The 25,610-nt window shown below is 38.5% G+C and overlaps 1 long non-coding RNA gene across 1 annotated transcript; it reads right to left on the bottom strand.

The window, feature by feature from the left end:
* Positions 1–89: 89 nt before the first annotated feature.
* Positions 90–25,529, bottom strand: LOC116697821 (uncharacterized). Its single transcript, XR_004334053.1, has 3 exons — positions 24,686–25,529; positions 2,818–3,419; positions 90–267 (listed from the first exon to the last, which is right to left on the bottom strand). It is a non-coding gene; the product is annotated as an uncharacterized LOC116697821 (long non-coding RNA).
* Positions 25,530–25,610: the final 81 nt, after the last annotated feature.

Raw genomic sequence — 25,610 nt, 5'->3', positions numbered from 1 at the left:
GTATCCCTATATCCAGGATGATCTTGATAAATAAAACAGAAATGTAGGTCAAGTTACTTTCATGTTCCGTTTTTTTTTTTTTTGTGCGAAATGGCAAATCACAGGGGTACAAGCGAGCCTGTGAACCAAGCAAGTGTAATAAAAAGAAGTGAACAGTGTAATTCCTGGCCTCTTCCCTGCAGAGCGCGTCCGCACCACAGTGATGCTGCATCCTCTTCAAGGTTACAAACGTTGCATAACAGGGCCCCGTGTGAAATATTCACCAGGCTGCAAACACTGTGGAGGAGGAAAAAAATAAAAAACACTGTCCATGATTATGTTTTCACGAAACCCTCCAAACTGGCCGCTGTATTTCCCCTTTTACTGATAACAAAACGTAGGTAAGGGTACACGATTGTCACGCGTGCTGGGCAGTCACTTTATTTCTACACAAGATCGAGGCTATTTGCGGAGGTTCATGTGACTCATTCGTTGCATGACTTGTCCGGCCTATAAAGTCAAACATCTGCAGCCTGTTAAGTCAGTCTATTTTCTGCTATGGTAACAAACTCACTTGTAAGGCGAAAATCAAAATGCAATTATGTGAGCAATTGGAAGTTATTCAACTAATTTTAAATTCAGGGTAGCTTAGAGAGTCTTGTCTTATCACAAAAAAAAAAAATGGCTTTTATCAAAATAGGTCAGAGCAAAAGGACGAGCAGTGAATTGCGCATTGATCATTTATCCTATTTATTTTTCTGAGTAGAGATGCATTTTGAAAAAAAATAATAATCCTAAAGTCAGACCACAAAGTGAATCCGTGATGTCAGCACTGACCATTCAGGATGTAGGCTACGTCATGTCACGCATACATACACACACATATATATAGCCTTCTGTTGCCAGGCAAAGATAGGATCAAAATAAATGTAGCCTACCACTCCAATATTTTAATTGCACGGCAAGCAAATTTATATATAGCCTAAAAACGTTGACTTAAATAAAATTCAGAAGAAAATGTTGAGAATGAATTAGGCTTCTGAAAAGGTCGTACGGACAGCCATCTACATCAAAATTAGGCCCGTGAGAACTAATACAAATAAACTTCAAGTCACCATCCATTGGATCAATTAATATGACTTAATACCCAGATAAATGATGCACTAAATAGGCTCCACACTGGATAAGGTCCCGCACACTTTTACACGATCATGTGAAGCCCTATTTTATTACTCCTGTGATTAAACCATGTTTATTTGTTATTTCCTAGTGTTAATATTAATTTCAAGTTTATTTTTTCTGGAAAAGAAGGTGGTTGCAAATTTAGTATGAGCGAAAACCAAACGGGCGTGTTATTCTATAATAATAATATAGGTAGGCTAGTTAAAGGCCTACAATATAAAAGCAGGTAAATGTGTAAAAAGTCCCAACAGCATTAACAGGTTTAAGACAAAATGTGGAATTGCACGCAGTACATCAAGGCTGCTTCCACATCTTGAATCTAAAGACGCAAAAAAAAAAAGGTCATGGACATGACATTTTAAATGTTAACTGCAGTTAAAAGGAAACATTTTGAAAAAAAAAGTTTTTGAATTACGTTAACATGGTTCAAATTCTCTCTCACACACACACACACACACACACACAAAAGGTCCATTTTGAAACAGACATTAAATGGGCTTATATAAAAAAGCAAGGCAATTATCAAATAAACGCCTGTAATCTTTTAAATATAGACTAATAGATTTTAAATTATGTTACTCCATTTCAAAAAAAGAAAAATAATAATGCAAGCCTTAGTGCATTGAACAAGTCGGCTACTCCTAAAATGCACACATCCATTTTTTCTCCAATATATTTTAGCATAAATTTCACCTTTGCCAAATACTCTAATTCCGATTTATTTATTGTAGTTGGAAAATAAATACGAAGATTCAGAAGTATCATCAAAAAAAAGGCCTAGAAGGCCAAATGGAAGAATTCACCTATCAAAAAAGGATCCACGGTCACCATGAAAAATGTTATAATTAATTAGGCCACAGCTTTATTTATTTCATGCGTTTTTATTAAAAGTAACGTCTGATTCGGCGACTTTTGTGAAGATGTGTGATTAGTGTGTGATCAGTTTCAGGATTTTTACTGTAGTGTGCCGCATACGTTTATATAAAGCCCGTGGTCTGAAATTGTACAAAAGCCAAATTAACTAACGAATGACACATTATTTCGAAGGCATGTAAAACTTTATGGATTTGGTTCTTTTTGTTAGGCAAATCTGATTAGAGATTTTGGTTATCGGAGGTCCTGGTACAACAGAGATGCCCACAGTTAGTGCGCTTCCGACACGACTTTAAAATGGAGGTTTATGGCCACGTTCCGGGACACCATTTCATTTGCTACAGCATTGTCGTGAACATCAAGAATATATAATTATTTTATCTCGACTTCATAAACTGAATAACTTGTTATATTCCAATGGTGTGTACACTACAGTCCAATAATTGTAATCTTTCGGTCATGGCTTACGATCAGGCCGGACACCCCAGTAGTTGCAGCGAGGCCACGCAGGCCATCTGGTGCCGTCTTCTTGGTGGTACTATATAAAACCACGCAAGGGATTTTCAGTGTCAGCAAAACCTTTAGTATAAAGTGAATTAAAATACCAATATATAGGATCGCATTCTGTTAAAAAATAGTTTGGCATGTCATTTTCAAAACACAGACAAAAAGACAATTTACATTTTATTTCTCCAAGTATACAGATGTGACAGTGAAATGTAAAAAGATTTTGGATACAATTTAACTATTAAAGCAAGGTAGTGTTGGAGGTAAACAGTGTACCTGTGTCTCTCAAGAACTCGCTCACTGTCAGTCAGTTTGGCACGACCAGGGTTGTCTGAGTAGTGGTTGGTTGCACTGATTGTGAGCGGTCAGCTTTGCTTCAGCAGCACGATCAATACTGGAGGCTTCAGCTAGTCTTAACTCCAATATTTACGTGCTGCTACAGTAAGGCGACCAGCAAAGGAGAAAGGCAAAATCAGCCAAACGATTGTCTACGTGCCATTACTTTAGAAAGTCAAGACTAAATCCCAGAGTAATAGCAAACAAGTCAGCTTCAACCTGTGGAAGAAGAGCAAAGTGACCGCTAGGTTGTATATTCAGGCTTTACTGCGGCAACACAGTATGGTCTGCATCTCAGTGTAACCCACAAACCATTCCGTGCTGCTACAGCATCACCAGAACTGCAGTCAAGTCCCTCCACTTCAAACTCTTTCATCTTCCGTGTTATTAGTCTTCATCCTCCAGGCTTCTAGTCCAAACCACATGTTCACAGAGAGCTACAGACTATTATCTACCACACAAATTTCAGATGATCATATTTATTTTTCTTCAGATTGAAGTCTTCCGTCCACTACTAAAGCAGACAAGAGGAGGTTCACCACCTGAAAACAGAAAAAAAGAAGAAGAAAAAAAGATAATGCCGTTAAATGTTATCCTGCTTACTCTTGCAGCGTAGGGCAACAAAGTGTACTGTATGGCCAAAAGTATGTGGACAACAGAATGTTACATGTTTATTGTGGAATATCTCATTTAAAAACTGGAAAACCTCCATGCCTCCACTCCTTTGGGAAAACTTTCAAAAAATATTAAAAACCTGGCTGCAGACATTTTCACTAATTTAGCCGCAACATGAGGTTGGGTGTTAAGACCAAACATCATCCCAGTTCAATTCATCCCAAAGCTGTTGGATGGGGTTGAGGACAGAGATACAGGAAAGTTGTTCTTCCACTCCAAACTTCTTTATGGATCATGCTTAAATTCATAACGCACAGGGGCAATTTTGGTTGAAAGAAGGAAGGGCCTTTCGACCAAGTGTTGCCACACCAGAACCAAATATTGTATTCCCTACTATCAAAGGAATATGCCACCATTTTTTTTGAAATAGGGCTTATCACGGTCTCCCCCTAGTTGTAGATAGGTGGGCCAACGCATTTTATGAAGCTGTGCTTCCACCCATTATATAGTCCCAAGTCAATATCTGCTTAGGAAATTGTCTAGTCTTAATCTGCATTGCTATTTGTACTCATTGTGAATATGGAGTCCCCAAGAAGTAATTAGTTTTTTTTTTGTTGGCTCACTTTTACTCAACATACTAACCCGATTCCATTCACTATGCTACACTAACTAGCGGCGGCGCTGCTGGTGTTGCACTGGACTAAAACAATGCATGCACCAAGACAAAAATGCCCTAGCCCACCCATCTACAGCTAGGGGAGACCGTGATAAGCCCTATTTCAACAAAACGGTGGCGTATTCCTCTAAGATTCCTCTCCATTGGAACCAGTCAGCCTAGGGGCAGGGTTGTCCACATACTCGCCATACAGTAAATAGCGTAAGTAAGTTCATTGCTTGTGCACACTAATTTGTGCACTAAGATCGCTAATTCAGGAAAACATAATTCATTGCATTTGCGATAACAGCAGATCTGACATTGTTGACTGAAATGGTTTAGAAGCATAGCTAATGTTCCAAAACAATTCATTTTTCCAAACTTTTATGGTATGAACAATAATTTACATAGACTTGTCAACAAAGCAATGTGGAAACAGGGGAGCAGAATTGGAGAAAAATAGCAGTCGGTACTTTGCATGACATTTTCTAAGGATTCACTGTATCATTCAGTGGTTGAACACTCTTAGCTTAACTATCCTCAGCAAAATGTGCACCCAATAGAAAACACTTAACCTTAAAGTATGAGACTATATATATATATATATATATATATATATATATACACACACACACACACACCCGGTCAAAAGTATGGGGCCACTTACAAATTTCCATTCCACTCGATGTTAGACAGAATAGCAGCTGATCTGAGTGGGGGGGCTGATCTTTAATGCAATATCTACATTCCCCATTATCAGCAACCATTCATCCAATGTTCCAGAGGCCCATTTTGTTTACTAATCTGATATCATTTAAAAAAAACTAACTGAGAAAACATTGGAGAACCCTTTTGCAATTATGTAAGCACATAATGTAATCTGGAAACTGCTGCGCTGGTTAAAAAAACAATGCAACTGATCTCAGCTGGTATTCTGTCTATAATGAAGTGCAATGGAAATTTCAAAGTGACCCCAAACTTTTGACCGGTAGAGTGTGTGGTGTGTGTTGTGTGTGTATATATAATATAATATATATATATATATATATATATTTTTTTTTTTTTAAGAAAAAAAGGTTGACTACTTAGAAAAAAGTTTAACCAGTACCAGCATACATTATTTAAAATGCACTTTAACCCCTTTAATAAAGCTATACATGTAGTCAATTTATTGAAGAGACTGCATATCCTAAGTTTACACAATTGTCAAGAAATAGCTTGTGTGTTCAAGTGTAATTTAGCAAACCACTGAAACCCTACCAGCATTAGGTGACAAATTTAGCCAACTAGAGGAATCAACAAACTATCATAAAAGGTAGTCCCTCCACTTATACCAGGAATGGTAACTTTTCTAGCAAGATGTTTCAGAGGGTCCTTGTAATCCTCAACAATATAGTAGAATTTTAAACAAAATCTCCTTTGACAAAACCTAGTTTGTATACAAAGGTGCTAAAACAAACTTTGTCCTGATAATCCTGAAGGAGATTGGGTCCAACAAATGTGTTGCCACTAGAGGTCTCAATGGACCTGTAATTATGACCTTGGTCTGACATGGACCTGACAGACAGAACCTAATAACATCTCTAACATACTTCCCTTCAAAAACAGCGACAAGATGTGCTGGCCTTCTCTCTGATTCACAAACACAAACACTGCAGCGCAGCTCAGAAGATGACAGAGAGAGAGAAAAAAAAAAAGTATATGTGTGTGTGTGTGTGTGTGTATATATATCATTAAACAACTTGAGATATAGATATTTATTTTTAAAAGCATTGGTATGGAATTGGAACTCGGTATTGGCCGATGCTTTCAGGAATGGGGAAAAGAACATATGGTAAGGGAACAACTTCTGTTATGCGGCCTAAAATTTCCATTAACTTTTACCTCTTAACTCATCTTTCTATCTTACGGCATAATACAGTTGAAATTTGTTACGTATGCAAAGATAGAGAACACAAGTGCAACAATGTTACCCAGTCAGACACGCCTGACGGTGGCAAGATGTCACCCTCTTGCCATTGTCAGGTGGAGGGTGGGAACACAGTGAGGGTAGTTAGTGCAGTGTTTTTTTTTGTTTTTTTTTTAAATTGGTGTAGGACACTGACTCTTTTGAACATTAAGATGACGAGTATGCATAAACATAAAGAAATGGTGAACAATCCATAATTAAGTACCAATTTTACAATTATTTCTAAAATCTAAAAAATAAGTCATCTCCACAACATTTGAACAGCCTTTGCAAAATTTGTTACACCTTCCAAACAAAATTATTAAACTGGTGTAGGATCCTTTATGGGAGAAAATTTGGTTTAGAATTTAAAACATTACACAAGGTATCAAAACATCAACTAATAATACTCTGAACATTTGATTATGATACACTGTGGTTAATTTACAACTTCACATCAGGGGTGTATAATTGTCAGATATGTGGGGAATGACAAAATCGACTTGTATTAGACCTGGGCTAGTATGGTCCACATTTCCTGGCAAGGTCCACATCACAGGATGCATTCACAACTATTGATTAGCAGTGCCTGATTAAATGATGTGAGCAACAAAATGTAAATATAAAAAAAAAATCAATTAATAACTTGTTACATAAAAAAGTGGGAAAACATGGAAAGCACACAACTTGGAATCACATACGGAGTGTTTGCCCAGTCATTTCCTTATCTTTTTTCAGACATTATGGTATAATCTAAACTTAACTAGTAGTCATATAACGACTATTTTACCTTGCTCATCCTTAAAAATTACAAAACAAATATGCACAAAGGAACTATCCAGGTAGACTGTGTATTTTTACTTTTGAGCTGATAATTTCTTTATAAGTCGTTCACATCAATGATTCTAACCTCTCCCTGTTTTTCTCCCTCTCCTTTAAGGCAGCATGCCCGGACATGTCACCTTCACTGCTCAGCCTTTTTAACCCATTCCTACACTATTTGCTCCCCGACCAATGGATTCAAAGAGTCACCTGAACCCAAGGTTGAAGGTCAAGTAACCTCCTACACCCTATCGGGCACAGGGACGTGGACATGACAACCCATCACCTCCCCAGAAGTGGTCTTAGCCAGCCTTTTTTTGGCTGGTTACAACATCTTCTGCCTGTATAAGCACAAACTAAAAGGCAGATCTACATTGACTAAGCTGGGCAAAAAATAAATTAATAAAACTGAATGGCAATCCCACTTATTGGCACAAAAAGATCCATGCAAATTTGAGTTCTTATTGTGTTCATAAAAGCGTTCTATCTTCAGCCACTGGGACATGAAAAATACTCCAAGTTAAAGATCTGTACACACAATGGTCTAGTTTGAAGGCACTGACACTTAAAAATATTACTGATTTATACTAGTTACAGAATATATATTTAGTCATCCAAAATACAATTAATGTACGAGTAGAGCCACGGTTTCTTTTTACTGGCATGCAAGCAACATTCACGCAATTACAAATCCATCGCTTTAAAAATGTAAGATAGATAAACAGCAGGTATTATGCTAGCCAAATCATTGTTGTCCTTGTTTGGCAAGTCAACACATACAGTACAAATATACTATGTTCACTGTGCCACAACTTTATAATCTTTCACCAGCTACTGGTGCAGCATGTACACCGCATTAGATCTTTACAGTAGTAAGCAAATACAAAACCAGTTCATCTGTAATATCAAAGCAACAGTTTCTGATATGTCATCACTGATGACATATCAGAAACGTAAAAAATAAATTATAACAGTTATAACAATTTTAAAAAATACTTTAAAAAGTGGGCATGTCAGTCTAAAAGCAAACCAGGATGCAATGAACAATTTTTTTAATTGTTCACAGTAGACCAAGATGCTACTTATGAAGAACTGCTTTGTTCCAATACACCAACAGCAGTACTTTTATGGTATGTGTTAATCCTGGAAAAAAACAGTTAATTTGCACAGCCAGCAAAACACGTCCAGCACACAGGGAGAGTGACTTGGATTCCCTGGAAGCTACAGCCATATCTTATCAAATGAATTACAGAAAACTCCAGAAACATGTAAAAACATATACCTGGGATCGACAAGGAAGTCAACCAGGACAACACTAGCAGATTTGTGAGAGTGACCTCTGAGTCATTCTTACACTCCAGGGATACACCACCCCTCCATTTACTGTGAGGTGTGAGTGTGACAGACAGACTGTTCAGGTACACAATATCTAAAAAGATAAAAGTATTTGAAACACTGCATTGGAAATTACATTTTTAAGGCACAACAACCATCAAACATGTAAAATAATGTTGAATAGGACTCATTATGCTGTTTTGAATTAGTGAGAGCAGGTCTTACAACAGAACAGTGCATGCATTCAAAATTTTTAAATATATTTTTAACCACTTCCAAAAGAAGCGTGGACCACATTATAAAAAGGTTCCCCCAAGACATACAGCAGTGTCTGTCATCTAAACACACCAGTGTGTCCACAATGTGTCTGGTGAAATATTTAATCTGAACACACATTTGCTGTACCTGCCTCTTACTGTAGAAACATGCATTTCAACACAGTATTAGGCATTCCTCAAAAACTCAAATTTCTGATCTCGTCATTTACTACTTTATATGAACAAATGAACTATCTCAAGCTTCCTCTTATTGCCATGGAAGACAGAGCAGTAATAAACAGGATGCAGACAAACCTGTACACTGTGGCGCAACTTCAAAAGTATGTTCATTTATACATGACCATTAGTATTGAACTCTTAAAATTAAAATAAAAAGCTTAGCAAGAACCAGACCTTTTAGAAAACTACCATAAATTTAAACATCACTACAACTTTTTTTTTTTTTATAAATTGCAGTGAATCACTACTTACAGAACTACCAGTAAGGTGTGTGTGTGTGTGTGTGTGTTATATTTACATGCACTCATAAGCAAGAGGGGGGAAAGAGGAAGTAAAGCTAAGTTTAAGAGTGGAATGGCACACCCATAAACCAATTACATAAACACACCAAGTATACTTTGTTTATTTTGTGTGCATAGTCCAACTAAAATGTCTAGAATGAATTCACATACTAACAATACAAAACTATATGTGTGTATATATAACCTGTCTCAAATGCACCAAATTATTTTCTTGAAGTAAACATTAAAAACTGACCAAACTAGGAATTGCTGGTCAGATTGTGTGTAAAAATTATCTGGTCTGTCTGCACCAAAGCACACTGCCTGTCTGGGGATGGCGGGTAAGGCGTTACCTGCCTACCCAGTTAGGGCCACTAAAATAAAATGCACATAACCAGTCACCAATAATTTAGGATCACTATAAATCTTTCCAATCAAATTGTTCACAAGTAAATACTGTGGGCTAATCTAGCACCCTCGAGTGAAAAAAGGTTGGTGTAGGAGAAATGAAAACACCATGTGTGTGTAATCAGAGGATGTATTACTCCCGCTATGTCAGATCTCACTGCCAGTGCGGTTGCAGGTTATCATATTACTACCTAAAATTGAATTGTCAAGCAGAGAATTCGCCAGCACTGTAATAGCTGAAATATTCTTTCTGAATAGTATGTCCAAGTTAATAAGTACTTTTGACACTACACAAAACAATAAAAAGGAATCTGAGGAAACCTTTTGAGTGCAGCTGCAGAAGATAAGATTTGAAAATCTATAAAATGTTTAACCCTCTTATTTACCACATAAATTCATTAATGTTCACAACAGATTATCTTACTTTTGCAGGCCATAAAATACCACTTACTTTACCAGCCACTCATTAGATTACCATGTTTTTTTTTGGGCTGGTGAGTGAATCAAATCTACCAGCTATATGTACATACAAACCATAACAGCAGTTAATCACTAACTAATTAGGCCTGCACAAACATTTTTTTTCCTCTATTTTTTATTTTATTTTTTTAATAGCTCTATTTGGAAATAATAAATCATTCTTGACTGTGTTGAATTTGTAGGGGAGTGCATCTACATAGAAGATACAAATTAAAAAGGATCTTTCCTAATGTGAACCATTCTTTGTTGAACTTTAATGCATTGCAAACACCAAAGCAAGAAGCGCTGTGACTACTGTTACTCTTCTGAAGTGGGTTTGGAGAGGGATATTAGTTAGAAATACGCTGGTTGACTAGCATGACACCCTTGTATTCATATAATAATCAATCCAGGCTAACGTGAATGACAATGACTGCATGTTGCTTCTTCTAAATGTCAGATTGTGTCGACTAACGGGGCCAGCTTGTTTGTTAGATAAACTGATCGTACCTGCATGTCACGTGCACTAGCAACAAACTGTATCTAAGAACAATTAAATCAGTGTAAATTCCATTCGATCAGACACAGACTTCTGCAGTACATTAGTGTTACGTTTCCAGCGTTTTGGCTCCAAACCGTAACGTTAGTTGGGACGGACGGACCCCCTGTTTCTTTAAGCTAACTATATCAGCTTTAGCCTGGCTGGTAGCAGCTTTCTGTGGGGGAAATTTTGTAATTATGTTGCTTTAATCAGGTAATTTAGTTCGTATTTGCAGCAAACATAAAATACTGACCACTGTAGCTTCACTGACTACTCATCGAAACTATGCGCATCACTGTGTCAGCGGCAGCTGCTGCCTGCAGTACTTTTTTTACACACAGAGAGCCTCCCTTCCCATAACAAACCCCGTCGGACTAACGTCACATACACACGTTGCCCACATGGCTACCTTTCTTAAAAAGAAAGGGTCGGACGGTAATAATCATGTAAAAGGAAAACGACGAAAGCTTACTTTTCTATCAGGTAGCAAAAAACGATTGGCATCAACATTGTATCGTCCTGCGATGTGACTATAGCACATGTGCACATCGCGATGTCGATGCTAAAACACAATATCGTTCAGCCCTAATATTGACCACCAATATAAGCAGCTTTTTAATATCTACCATTTAGGTAAAATGCCTACTAGAGTGATGCAGCACCTACTGTATGAAAAATACAGCTTGAAATGTATTGTGAACCAAACATTTGATTTGACGTCAAAATAACATTTTAAAAACAGCAAAAAAGGCAAAAGTACAAGACTGTGTACATAAACTAGCATAGACATCCATGGTAGCAGCTTGCTCTAGCCGTTCCTGGGTTTGGGTAACATTTCCATGCAGTTTCACCAATCAGAGCAGTTGCTTTTAAGCTTAGGATTGTGGGCAGTGTAGCATTTCTCCATAAGATTGCAAATAAAACCAGTTTTTCTTTAAACAAGGTTGATTTCATGCAGACTTCTAGCTTCTACAAGAGCTTCTACCTTGGATGGTTTAGACGTATGGGGTAATAATCAAAATCCTTATGGAGAAAATTGATGGAATTGTTACTTCCGGAACTGTTGAGTGCTATCATTTTGCCTTATGACAAGGTCGGTTGTTGGCTTTTATTTCTGTATAACAGATCGTTGCTAAGTATAACACATCGTAGTCATGGACGGAATTCTAATAGGACTCTCGTCGACCATTTTCAAATCAAAATTGTTTTTGAATCATTTGTGCTCAGATAACAGATAACAGAAGGGAGAGCGAGTGTGGAGGAAACAGAGATTGATAACAGCGCTAATAGCAACAGTGAAAACAGAGCATTAGTTAGCTTCATGCTTAGCTCACTCACTAGATCGACCTGGCTTCTGCTGGAGAGCCGTGCTTATCAGCGGCAAAGTTAACTGCCTCGACCAGGATGCAGGCGTTATCAACGGGTAACCTTTGTATGAATAGACATGTAATTAGTGGGATAATGTAGAGTGAACCGGTCATTATTTTTCAATATATATTTTTAAATTTTTCACGAATGACCAGCTTGCTCTTTAATATCACTTACATTTTGCTCCATTAACTCAGCCAACTAATTTTAGAAGACATTAGAGCTTCTCTGAAGACCCATAAGTTATGTTAGACTAACTGACTTTTTACGTAGCTAGCAAACAAAATCTTTTAAGGTTTTGCAATATTTGTATATTTGCAGTGTTACAAACTGGCCATGACTTCTCCCGAAAGAAATCCTGTATTATTTTTTACACACAAAATAATTGAACTAAGCACAGAGTTCTAAAAAATTGAATCCATGTATCAACAAGACTTCAGACTACAGAATATAAATATAATTAGATTTATTATGTTACTATGCTCCAGACTGCTTAATGCTCAGCACAATTGGTTTTCACTGTTTTCATTCAAATTAGAAAATCTTATTTTAAGCGCTTTTATTGTAGTTCTTAGCGCTCTGCTGGACGGCGCTCACCGCAGAGAGCTACGTGACACTATATGGGAACTGGCGTGTTAAATTGACTGTCCGACAGAGAGTATGGCCGACAACCTCGCTGGTGGATGCAGTGGAGACAAGCTCGGACATGCGCTCGGCGGCATCTGCGGGCTTGTGTCACAAACACGAAAGTGGTTACAGGTGACTGCTTGTTTCCACGTCACTGCGCGCAACGTTGTGACTGAGCAACCGCTACAAGTCCGCAGCTGTCCGCCAAAAGTATGTCTGAGCGTCCAAGACAGAGAAACTGGTACTCAGTTGGCTGCTTGTCGATTAATGATTGGTTAACAAGGGTCAGCTATTGGTCAGAAAAAGAAAAGAAAAGAAAAAAATCAACAAATTAGCATCCCAACATAGAACTAAAAACCAAGGCCAACCTCTGGAGAGAAAAAACACAAGACCCTTGAAAACCAGTTCCCATTACTGCAAATTTGAATACTATAAAGTTTGTGCTGAGTGTTGCAGAAAGAGGGAAGAGAAGGGTGGGGGTTCTCTGCAGCCCGGCTACAACACGTGAGCAAGTACAAAAAGAAAAGCACAGTTTCACCAGGAAATGGGGGTGGGAGCCCATTTTGCCAGAGGGGTCTGAGAAGACAGAATGATGAGTCACAGAATGTCATGCTAACAGTCTGAAACCACACAACGGTGCTGTACAGAGAGAGTTAAGAGGCAGATACCAGAGAATGGAGGCGAGACATAGGCCTGTGGCATTTACAGGAGACTAACTGTAGGCACCACAGATATAAGAAACTGTTCAATACACCAGTACTAATTTCACAATTGCAAACGGACAGTGTCAACAATACTGTAATTCCTCTTTAGAATATGAGCAAAATATTTACACCTATTTCTCGTCTATGAGCACATTGGACACACATTCCTTTGATTAGATAGTCAGTGCAGAAGTTTGTATATTTCTAAGATTCTTAATCATAAAAATAATTTCTGAAAAAGTGCTACCTCATCCTCTCTAGAGATTAGAGCTGACAAATTAAAATCTAGTTTTTATGAAACTGAAAAATCAGCAACAGTACACAGGCACACAGTAAAGCTGATTTTGTAAAACTGATTACAAAAGATTGTTTCCATGAACTCCATTGGATGAAAATTAGATTTTAATAACCACTAATGCTGCCTCAACAGTACTGTCTATAACAAATATTTTAGCCTTTTTCTATTTAAACAAATCAACTGACGCAGAAAGAAAAGTGACTTTTTTTCCCACTAGACTTTGCCAGCCAAGGGTCCAGTAATATTTTTTTCTACATGTAAGTCATTAGAGCAATTTCACTTTCTTTAAAACAGCTAACTGTTGTCTGTCTGAATTCACTCAGACAATTTCAACAACATTTAGCATTAAATAAGCAGGCGTGGGCTACTCAGTGTACACACACACACACACAGTAACCCAAATTACATTTCTCTTTCTTGTTTTACATTGTAGTTCCATTTATTAAGAACCAGCAATTTTTTTTTACAAACCTAATTATCAATAAATACGTTTTTTTTAACATCATGTGTGCATGTCATATTGGAGTTAACACCACTACATGTAAAGAACGTGGGTTATACAAGTTGCCCATTCATTTAAATACACCATGTGGCATACATTCAAAATCAACCAATTTGTTTCTTCCTAAAGCAGAGAATTACACGGCAGTCACATTTGGAAGTTATGATACTATCAATTGTTTCATACACCAACAAATTAAACTTCTGTCAGTCAGACACATAAGATCTTATAGTATAGTGGTTTCCACCTCTTTGCTATGTGGCTGTCAAAGCTCTTCGCCTCATATCACTTTGGCTAATTTCCCTCCAACTAAATGCCCTCAAAAACAAATACACAAAATCTAACTATATAAGCTGGGCGGTTTCATGGTGAAAATGCTGTCCCACTTCACCAAAAATAATTATACTAAGGACACAACCTGCAATTTCAGTGAAGAAAGCTATGCATAACACAATGGTATTTTGTTTAATTTCATTCAGTTCATGCATATCTAATTGAAGTAGAAACAACTCTTAACCTTACTGCTGCAAAAATATCAATGACAAAATATAATTCCTGGACAAATGGTATTAGTTACCCTGTCATTTGTGACGGGGGCAAGGGAGGGGGAAAATATATTGCAGGGAAATGACCAGAAGTGCCTACTCTGTCTCATGTTCTCAACGCAGTTAAATCTCATTAAGATTTGACATGATACTTGACAATGTGGGCACGTATTTTGATAAATAAATGCAACCCCGCAACGTTAAAAGATAGGAAGGTCTCGTGTTATGTAACACATCAAACCGATCTCTACTTAGAAGGAAGTAGAAGGGGCGGGTTTAGACGCACAATTATATGGAACCTCTCTTTTCCTCTCATGCTTTATTATTAGTCGAGTAGCCATGTTGAGGCAGGATAATATGTCACACTTACAACCTCTAGTAATTAATGATTGGATCCGTTTTGTCACTCTTTACTAACCCGAATATACAGCGAAAGTTTTTTTTTTTCTCCTTTCAATGTAACGTTACTTGAATTTAATCATAGTCCAGGGCACACAGAAAGTGGAGCGATGCTACTAAGTACGAAAAAGCCAAAAGGCAATGACTGAAAACCTTTCTACTTTAAACCACGATGATCAAAAAATGCATTACTGAGCAACACCGCAACTAACAATACAATTTACGTTGTTTTTTTATAATTATTTTTTAACTTTACTCAATCGTTGATGGTTATGACTGCCATCCGTCTAGAGTTTTACAGAGCTATTACAGTTGAATCATCAGAAGTGGCGACTTATAATTGTTGTCACTTGGCCGAGAGCCACTGCATGATCGTCCAACGTTGACGTTAAGGTAAGATAACATATTTTCAAATGTATCAACAGATACAAATATGCAGCAACTACTTAACGTTGATTAAGACTTGGTGAATTATTTGGTAACGTTACTGGTCATCGAAGTTACGTTAATACAGGGGATACCGTTAAGACTGCAAACACGTTGAGAACCACTTTACGACACAGATAGGAAAATAAAACAAACTGCCGTCTTTATTATTAAAGCCATGACTGAGCAGCTACATAATGACAAACTTACCAGGTGTTTTCTTTCTAACCATCCACAAAGCGCTTGCAACAACACATGCAATCTACCAGCTTGCACCTTAGTTAACAAGCTTAGTAAAATTAAGTTACAACAAGAAGCACTAACGTTGTGCCTTTCTCGGTCGGTCTCTCGTTTTCCCTCCTAACTCAGTGAATGTGCCGTGTGCATTTGTTGACACTGCCGACTGGGCTTCTCCTCAGTTCGAGCCTGGCTGCTTTTGCACCTCCCGCTCAAAACTACGATCCAATGCGAAAAAAAACAGTCCCTTATAGTTCAACTTTGATTTATAACCCTTATGTTAAGGCTGTTCCACATGCTAAATAATTTCCCATTTTTCGGTTTTTAATAAAATAGTTCCCTCTCATCTCCTGGGTAAAACGGACCGCTGTACGAGCGCATTTTTGTTTTTTTGAATACAGTCACAGCGCAGCAAAGTCAGACTTCCCTCTATATGAGCTAGCAGGCTAAGCTAACAGGCTAGCTGCTAGGAGTAGTACAAGCAAGCAAAGCTGGCCAAATGGCTAACGTCTCCCCGCCAAGGTCTGTCTCTCCCCTTTTCCGCGTACTCCTCCCGTTCAGTCCGTTTATATCGTCCGACTAAAATCAATTTAAATAATTTGTGGCGTCAAGTACCTGTGTTTCCATTGATTCTTGCGATTCCCCTCTCTAAAAGCGCAGTTTAATTTTGAGCGCTTGGTTTCTCCCCCGTCTCAGCGGCAGCTTTCTATATTCGCAGCATCCTCTCTCCGCAGCTGCTGAGGCAATCGCTGCTCACTCGAAAATGGCGCCGAAAGATACACTCCTCATTCAAATTCGATAGAGCCTCCCATTCTCCCTATTGGCTGAAAGCGGAGTGGACTCCGCACAGCTGATTGGACGCTGAAAATGCACTCTCGAATGATCTCGCAGCCCACGCAGCCTTCAACAGAGAGAGACAAATTAACTCTTTTGGTCCCTCAACGACTTATACAGCACTCAGCAGAGCCAAAACCTTTACGTTCAAACTTGTTCAAACCAGATTTTTTATATGAAATGAATGCCACAATCCTTTATAACGATTATGCACCATTAAAAACACAATGCTGCCTTCATATGTCACACAATGTACCACAAAAATAGTGTTACAACAGGAGATTGAGAAAATGTGCAATCAAGTCAACACTAATGGCATTAATAAGTACCATAGATACTCTATATTCATAGCCTAAAATAAATATTGTAAACATATAAAAAAACTTACTTTTCCTATTATACCAAAAATTACAATTTGTTTCAAGTTTATTTACCAATTAAAATGAATACAACTTTTAGTGGAAGCTCCACAGCTTTGTAAGTAAGCATAATAAATACACATGGTGCAAACTGAAGAGGGCAAATTCAAAAGCTTGCTCCATAGTTATCCACAACAGCAATGCCTGAAAGATGCAGTTGGCCTCACAGTTTTTGGTACCAAATTTCATATATAAGGAGAGTTACATGTAAAAGCATTTGTCATTTGGGTGTATGAAACCTGAATATGTTGCTATACTTTTCTTACCATCCTTCACATAAGCGGTATGAATTTCTGTTCAAAATGTGTTCCTTATTCATAGAATGGGTCCTTATCTACAGCTAGCACACAAGTGCTTGTCTTGGAGTGACAGGCCTATCAAAAACAACCAAGATGGCCTAATAAAACACATTATTGCAGCCATAGATGACAGGAACATAACATCTGGTACATGCATATTATTAGGTCAAGAAGTAAAGGAATCTGTGAGATTACTCCTAAGGCCAAGGAGATGCAATCTAAAACCATAAAGGATGTGAAAAAGCAGGAATAAAAAGCAATAAAAACCTTAACCTCTGAGGTAAAGGGCCTGCTAAACTGCAACGGCTCAGTCAGCAGTAATGTTCTCTTCCATGCTCTTCTCAGTCATAATGTGGGGTTGTGTTTTTAAAGACTGTCTATTTTCCACAGTTCGAAAGAGGACATTGCTTTCTTATCTTAAATTGCTGTGACATCATATTGCCCTCTCTAATTTAAAGTCTCCTTCTTCCCCATTTTTTAAAACTTTTGATAGATTTGTTTTCCACATCTTTCAAAGGAACATGGATATCATGCTTAAAAATAAACAAATCCCATGAGTTTATTATAAGGCATAACAACTTCTTTAAATTTAGGACAACACCACACGAGTACACACACCACTGCAGTGTGCAAGCAACAGCCAAAGCAGGGACGGTTGGGTACTGCCACAATAACCCTGCTGTTATCATATCTAGTGTAGCATGGTGTACCTTGGGCAATATAAACAGAGACAGCCATTTCATCCCAATGTACACATAATAACAATACATAACATACACCTGCTATGTCAGTAGTTGGCTCCACCAGGGTGCATTGGAAAAATAATCAGCTGCAACCTTTTATTAGTTTAATGGTGTGCTTGTGAGGCCAATCTTTTGAACACAACTTTAACTAAGTTCATATTTCTAATAACCTTTTTGAAAATGTTTACACAATCACAGATGTAATTGACATTTTGTGTATGTAATGTCATTTTTTTTTTTTAAACTTTAGAGTACAAAAGCAGACTGGGAAGGAGAGGGCGCCCATTGTGCATGCATTCTGGTGTAGTGTGGACAATGGGGTGGAGAGGAAAAAAACACACTTGTTTACAGATAAACTGGTTTGGACAGGAAGCCAGTAAGGAGGAGCTCTGTGTTGTTAAACAGGCATGTGGAGAGGCAGGGATGAGCCAGCAAAAACACCACCGTGACCATAGGGGAGATCATGATTCAGTACTAAAAGACATCGTGCACACATACATATACACACACACACACACACACACACACACACACACACACATTAAAAACTACAAATGCACATATGCAATATTTACATCTTTTCAGATTAGTATACTGTTGAAAAACTCTGGTTTTGTCAAAGTTTTAAAAGGAGTACACAGTAACCACTAGTCAAAACCCTACTGTACCAGGAACAGAAATTGTGGTTTATTTAGTTTCATTATGAGAAAAATTAACAAGATAAACAGGCGCTCATGGGTCCTTATTAGCAGTGTCAAACAGTAGCCTAGCTGAGCTCTGGTGAATACTATACAGTTTGTCCTGCATTGTGTCACCGTCACATGAGCACACACTGCCTTCCATTAGGCAGGGGATCCTTATGATTCACAAAAACACAAGTCACATGTCACTACACAAATGAACCATGCTACTCACTGCTCTGTTATCCACAGCAACTTTTCTGCAGGCACAAATGAAATCACATCATAATACATCTCTTCATTAGAAGTGAGGAGTGGGGCTCTCCCTTGTCTTATGGTAGATGGGCTGAACAAGAGCCACAGTGTCATGTATCGTGTTTGGCCACAGCAGGCTAACCCGGCTGCAAAGTTGCCATGCTGGGGCAGTTTTTATTCAATGTAATTTGATTTCATGTTAGATGACTTGCATGCATGGTTGGCTGTTACACTCAGCTGCTTCTCATTCAAGGAGGAGTTTTACAGATTTTTTCTCTCTCTCTCTTTCTTCCCTCATGTGACTTAAAAGATGGCCTTTCACACCACTACCAGACATGGCACTGCATCACATCAAATGATAGGGAAATAGACATAGAAAAAGCTCAGCTCACAACACACTTCGAGAGTTCCAAAGCAAACCCCTCTAGTTTACTGAAGTGAAAAATATCAATAAAAAAAAGAATGAATGACACCTTGCAAACAGGTTGATTAAGAGCAGAGGTGACATCAAACCAGGGAAAAGCACCCATGTATCACAGAAGACTAACAGTTAGCTTTAATGTCAACGTAAGTCACAAGCAGGTCACCTCGGATGACTCTTGTTAAAAGTGTGCTATACAAGTAAAATCACCCTCTATCATGGAAGCATTAGGTGTTGGTTGATTTGAGAAAATGCATGGCTCTCCATGGTGCATTGCTGCCTATCCCTGAATTAAATTAGGCATGTGTGAAACTCCTCCTACTTTTCTCACTGCAGAGGTGAATTTAAAATTGTCTTCATTTTAAATAGTTAGTTCAATTCATTCTTCGAATCAAAACTGTCTGAGACTAAATTATTTCATTGTGCTAAGAAAAAAGTCCCCTTATTTTTCAATTCTTCATAGTAAATATCAACCTGTGTAAATGAAGCTAATATTTGGGGATATTTTTGCAGTCTATACAAGAAGACAACTCCCTCTGAAAGTAATACATGAATATAACAGCATGGCAGTCAAAATGAGCAGCACCCTGAAACAAAGTTTAAGAGACTATAGGCTAACTAAATTAAGGCGGCCTAGTCCCTCGTCTTGGTCCTTAGCGAACACAATGAGCCCCACTGAGAACTCCATACTAGAGAGAGACTCTCCATTGATGTCTCCTCGGTTCCCCTCCCCCTCTCTCTATGAGACATCTGTAGCAGCTGCCCCCTTGTGCTCCTGTCAGCAGGGCAGAGTGTGTGTGTTTGCGTGTGTGTATGCACTGTTGAGGTGGGGTTGGCTGGGGAGGTTAGTGTGGGGCGTGTTATAACACCTCCCCCTTAGGAGGGGTCCGGCCCGCACACTTGTGGGACATCACATTTATCAATGGCTAATAGTCACTAGCAGGTCACCCTGTAAACACAACAGAGACCTCTGACCTCTTTTAAGCACAAAGGCTGGGAGGTGGTCATGTTAGCCCCTGAGCACTATAAAAAGTTTACGCACAACTTTTTTTTACACCTAAATTGGCCGTGACAAAATATGATAAAATATTGAAATCAAATTGTTTATCTCAAAGTAAAAGCATAAAACAGACTTTCCTAGTCAGAGTCCTGCTAAACACTATCACATGCTTGGCCTGCAAGTTCATATTATAGCACAAGAAGCCTTTTTTATAGTTAGTCTTACAGACATTCTCACACGTAGCAATCAAATTAAGTGAGTATATTTCATAGAGTAGTCTAAAATTACATTACGAGCATAAGGGACAATTAAGGGGGAAAACTTGGCTAGCTGCATTGGTAACATGGCTGGGGGGGGGGGGGTAAAAAGTGTTTAGTAGCAGGAATAGAAGGCAAGCTGAGGAAAATTTAAAAAAGATCCACTAAGAAATTCTTTGATTAAGTTTTTTTTATCTTAAATACTAAAACAATGAGGAAAACCTTCCCTGTAGAAACTAGTCTGTCGACACCCAACTGTCCCTGACAAGATCCTCACGAACAGCTTGATTTCTCCCCAAATTGTGTTTCTAACTCTGTTGTACTGTTAACACCATATATGATGTTTTATTTTCTCATATGTAATAACTACTGCATTTTCCAAACTAAATGTGGGGTGATGTGCCAAAAAACAACATCATATGATCCGGTGTACAAAGCAATCAAATTTGACAAACAACCTCAGACACACATCACTGCATTGAGAGCCAAACATCCAGTGTCCTGGTTGGGCTGTTTCAACCTGATGAGAGACGTCCATTAAAAAAAATATATCATCGTTAGTATTGAGACATCCAAATCATCCAACAAAACGTTATTTATGTTGCTTCCTGGTCTAGTAGTAAACATGTTTTATTATCTTGATGACTGTCCACACCCCTCGGAATTTTTTTCTTTCTGCATTGAGGCAGACTGCTGAGAGGGATTACAGAGAAGGCTAAATACAAGCAAGACCTAATCCTAGGCATGCAGGGTTACAGAAAGGCCTCAAAGAATACGTTTTGGTAGCCGGATATTAACTGCGATATTTTTTTGCCGGAAGCTGGTGATTGGAGATATTTTGTGTATACATTCTTTATCTCAAAACGTGATGATTGTGCAAGCCAAAATGAACAGCAGCTCCACCACAGGGTTAGGTCTCTTAATTGAGACCTGGATGGAAATAATATAAACAAATAAAGTGTGCAATTTAATGAAATTACTGAATTTAAAAATGAGGTGACAATCAGAGACTCATAGGTGTACCCCATACAACAAGTCTCAGAAGACGGTTCAGTATCTGCAACTACAATAAACTATTTGCAAATTAATTTACCTCAGCATAGCCTACTTTCCAACATTATGTTTAGCTCAGTGACATTTTACAAAGGCACAAAGAACCCAATGACAAAAGCAACCCACTACAGTAGACTGTTCTAGCCACTGTCCTTTTAATGGACATTATTTTTTTTCTTAAAAAGATTCTGTAAGAAATCAAAGTTCTTTTCATCTAATTTAAATTAGCAATCTAGAGTCTGAGTTTAGGTCACAGCATGCAATCACATTTTTTAGTCCGGAAAGCATTCAAAAACTACTAAAGCCTACAGTAAAGTTCATTAATTGCACTCACGAGTGTTGTACAGCATGCCTGTGCTCATACTGTACGAATATCAGCAAGATAACGCTTAGTATCAGTGTTTGTTTTTAGTCTTGCCTAAAAAGTCTGTGACCAGAAACAAAAAGTAAGTGAAACGTTTTGCACTCTAGATTTAAATCTCTGCAACGCATTTTAATAGACATTTGACACCTTGGAAAGACTGCAAAGTGATTGTTAGAAGATGAAGTGGAAAACAAACCACATACAATACATAGCCCTCTAATTTATTTTCCATTCATAGGCATGTGTGCTCATCTGGTGTCAACTCATTACGGAAGCTAATCTAAGTCTCCATTGTCAGTATTGTTGTTTTGATCACTGAGAACTCTTTTTAGGCTATGTGTTAGATTTCTAGATATATATTAGTCATCTTTCACAATCAACCAAATATAGCTGACATTTAGATGATGCTAAAAACTGAAATGTTTCTTCACAATGGATTTTATTTCTATGGCACACATCATCACCCTGTTGTGAAGTCACTGCACAGTAGGTACTGTATAATGTTATACATTGTCATATGCTGAAATAAATTAGATGACTGTTTATGTTTTTGTCAAGTGCATAGAGCTAATCAAAGCTTAAAAATTCATCAAAACCAATATTTATATTAAAGGGATGGACTCCTGGCTGCGTGTCTCAAGTCCACCACTTGTATTTAATGATCTTATGCTCTCTTAAAAAATAAAATTCAGAGCAGAAATTGTCTCCATTGTTATAGTATGTCCGATAATTGAATTTGACAAGGCAATATCAGAGCAGGTATGACTGATACTAACACCACTAAATTATATTTAGACAATTAAGGAGATTACTGTCTACAGTCTTAAATGTATTATTATTTTACAGTCTAATATACTACTGCTGCTGAAACTTATAAGTATAAAGCAGTAATTTAGCCTGTCACCATGCACCTGGTATTTGATTGCAATATTTCCTAACAAAGACACAGCCTACCTCGAGACACTTTCTGAACAGCATCTATAACTGAAAATATAGGCTTCTCTTTTGTTTCAGCTTTGTAGGCTCATTCTCATGTTTAACTCTTACGTGTTTGAACAAATATGTAGTACTGAAGCCGAGCGACTACCTGCGCATTTTAAAGTTGACAGTTTTATTAACAGTATTTTCACTCAGCCGTTGTAGGTGCTGAGGCAGGAGGACTGGGGACAGATGATGGATAATCTCTTCTTTGACAGTTGTTGGCTACAATGCTGCTGTGTGGTTGCCATTCAACAATACATGGGAGAAAAAAGCTCTACCTTAACTACGGTATTATTAATGCTCCTTTCAAAAATCAACACTTAACAAAAATATGCAGGTGTTGAAATATCAATACTTTGTTATAACCGTCCATCATTATTTTCTAATGTAGAAACCCATGCATTAAAGGGTTTTTGCGGGTGTTTTTCTTTATTCGAATCAAGTTTCAGATTAAAGACGGTGTGGTATGCTGTAGGCTACAGATTTAAAAATCCCTTTGGAAAATGATGTGATATTAAGCTATATGAATAGAATTGACTTGACATCTAGGGGATCACTAAACATTTATAGAGTTGCGGAGGCTGTTTGCTGAGAAATTTTGTGCATGTAGTGTATGAAAATTAAACATTAACCTCCTATGCGTTCCTCAGACAAGCATTTTTGGCATACTAAAAATACTATTTTTAACATTTGAAACTGGAAGCTGGCAGATTTCAACTGACACTCAGAGGTTATATCAAATTAGCCAATACTGTAGGTTTACTGACCATGCCTGCTATGTAATGACACAGTCAGAAACAGTGTTTAAGGCACACCTAACATTATCTTGGCTAAATAAGAGTGTAAACACCTTCTGGAAATGTTTGATAATCTCTAAAAATCCAGACTTCAAGCTTCTAAAGACAAAACTAATCTACTCATTGTCCTGTTTCTGGACTACAAATTGAAAATCCCTGCGGAAGTCCCTCCCTCCACAGGCCACTGTTGTACCGCGATGATGTAACCACTTTCCAAATATAGCGTGTTGCTGATGGCTAAGCGGCTCCCCGATTGGCCGAGGGCGCTGTCAGTCGCGTGACGTCATCCGCGACCGTGTTATTATTGTAAACAGCCCGCCTGCTCTCCACCGACGCTCTGTGCCGAGCCGACTACTCCATCCAGTCCTTTGTTCATGCAGCGAAAACACCGACGCGACAAAGCACACTGATCGTCCGTACAAACTGCGGATTAAACCTCAAAGCAAAGTTAGACACATCACCCAAAATAATGACACCATATCTGTTTCATAAAATAATCGCATGCTGCTCATGTTGGGGACATGTTTGTCGATGACCAGGATCTTCATGCAACTGGCGACGGCTCAAGGCTGCTGCATGAATAACAATAATAAACTGGTAGCCTGTCAATGCACAACACATTTATGTGTGCTCGGATAAAGGTTGTTCACATTTAGGCTATATCTTATAAAAACTGACTCCTCATTAGATGAACTAACCTACAAACACCGTGTTCTAGATTGACAGCCTCGTTGTCAATGGCTCCTAAATGTCATATTGTTGAAAAAGAGTAGGCTACACAGCCTGTCATTTTGAAATCAGCATGCACCTCGACAGCCGCCACAATGTATATAAAGGCCTAAAACTTATATTCTACCTCGTCAATTCGACAGCTTTACATTTAAGGCACTTTACTTTGTGCCCCGTGTCGCAGAGAATCGACCAAAACGAGTTTATTTATTTTTTTGCAGTGACTGACACTGTACGGCAAACTCAATTAGTCGAGAGGTCACACAGCAAAAGTTGAAATTACTCCACTGAATGTTTAATGGCACTTACTCGACAGCCTGGATGTCTTTCGGAGTGATCGACTGCATCTTTGTCGCTGCCAGCCGGCCACTGGTGACACCCTCACATCGACATTTCCATCCAGACAAGTTGACAACCAGCTTCCATTCTCCGACTAAGTGCAGTTTCAGCAAAGCTTCAAGGAAGTTGTTTCTTTTGTTCCAGTATTTTTGGTTGCGTCAATGTTGCGAAAAGGGGGAGGCGGAGCGGTAGATACATAGAGCGACCGAGAGAGAGAAAGAAAAAAAAAAAAAACCATCTGAGCGCACCATTGCCTAGTTCGCACGCGTGGCCATTAACGCACAGAAAACCCCTCATCCAAATCCGCGATAAACTCGTCTCATCAGCTCAGCTCACGTGTCTGGGACGACCAGCATCCCTTCAAAGTGAAATAGACAGTAGGCTAGACGGTGCCCGGGTTTGATAGGCTATCCAAGATCAGGCTACTACAGGTCGGTGCGCCCCGTGCGCGCGTTGAGGAACATGTACAAAGCCCGGCTCGATAACTTGGATTTCTTTACACAACTACGGGTTCCGAATCGTATACAGACTTCTGTGCCTGCTTTCAATGGCGCGTATAGGTTTTCTGTCTGTGACTTCGCCGAGCCAGAGCCTTCAGAACGAGAGCGCACGTAGCCTTCTCGCTTTTCGATTTAAAACTAGTTCCCGGACAGTGCAGGCTGGTAACGAGATGCGCAGTAACGCGTTACCACCAACAAAGAGTAAGAGTGTAGAGACATACGATTCTTTTTCAATTTCAAAACTCTTTGCACACGAATTCACCTTTCATTCAGCATGAAACCCGGACAGAAGTTGAGTTATTGTATCATCCGTCCACTCGCTCGTTGTCACACATTAAATGTGGCAAACAAAGTTGATTTTCTCTTGGTGGAAGCAGGTTTTATCAAACACAAAA

The sequence above is a fragment of the Etheostoma spectabile genome, chromosome 11 (assembly GCF_008692095.1).
Source record: "Etheostoma spectabile isolate EspeVRDwgs_2016 chromosome 11, UIUC_Espe_1.0, whole genome shotgun sequence".
In the NCBI taxonomy this organism is placed as follows: domain Eukaryota; kingdom Metazoa; phylum Chordata; class Actinopteri; order Perciformes; family Percidae; genus Etheostoma; species Etheostoma spectabile.
Note: the sequence above shows the minus strand (reverse complement) of the source record. Positions and strands in the feature narration are given on the sequence as shown.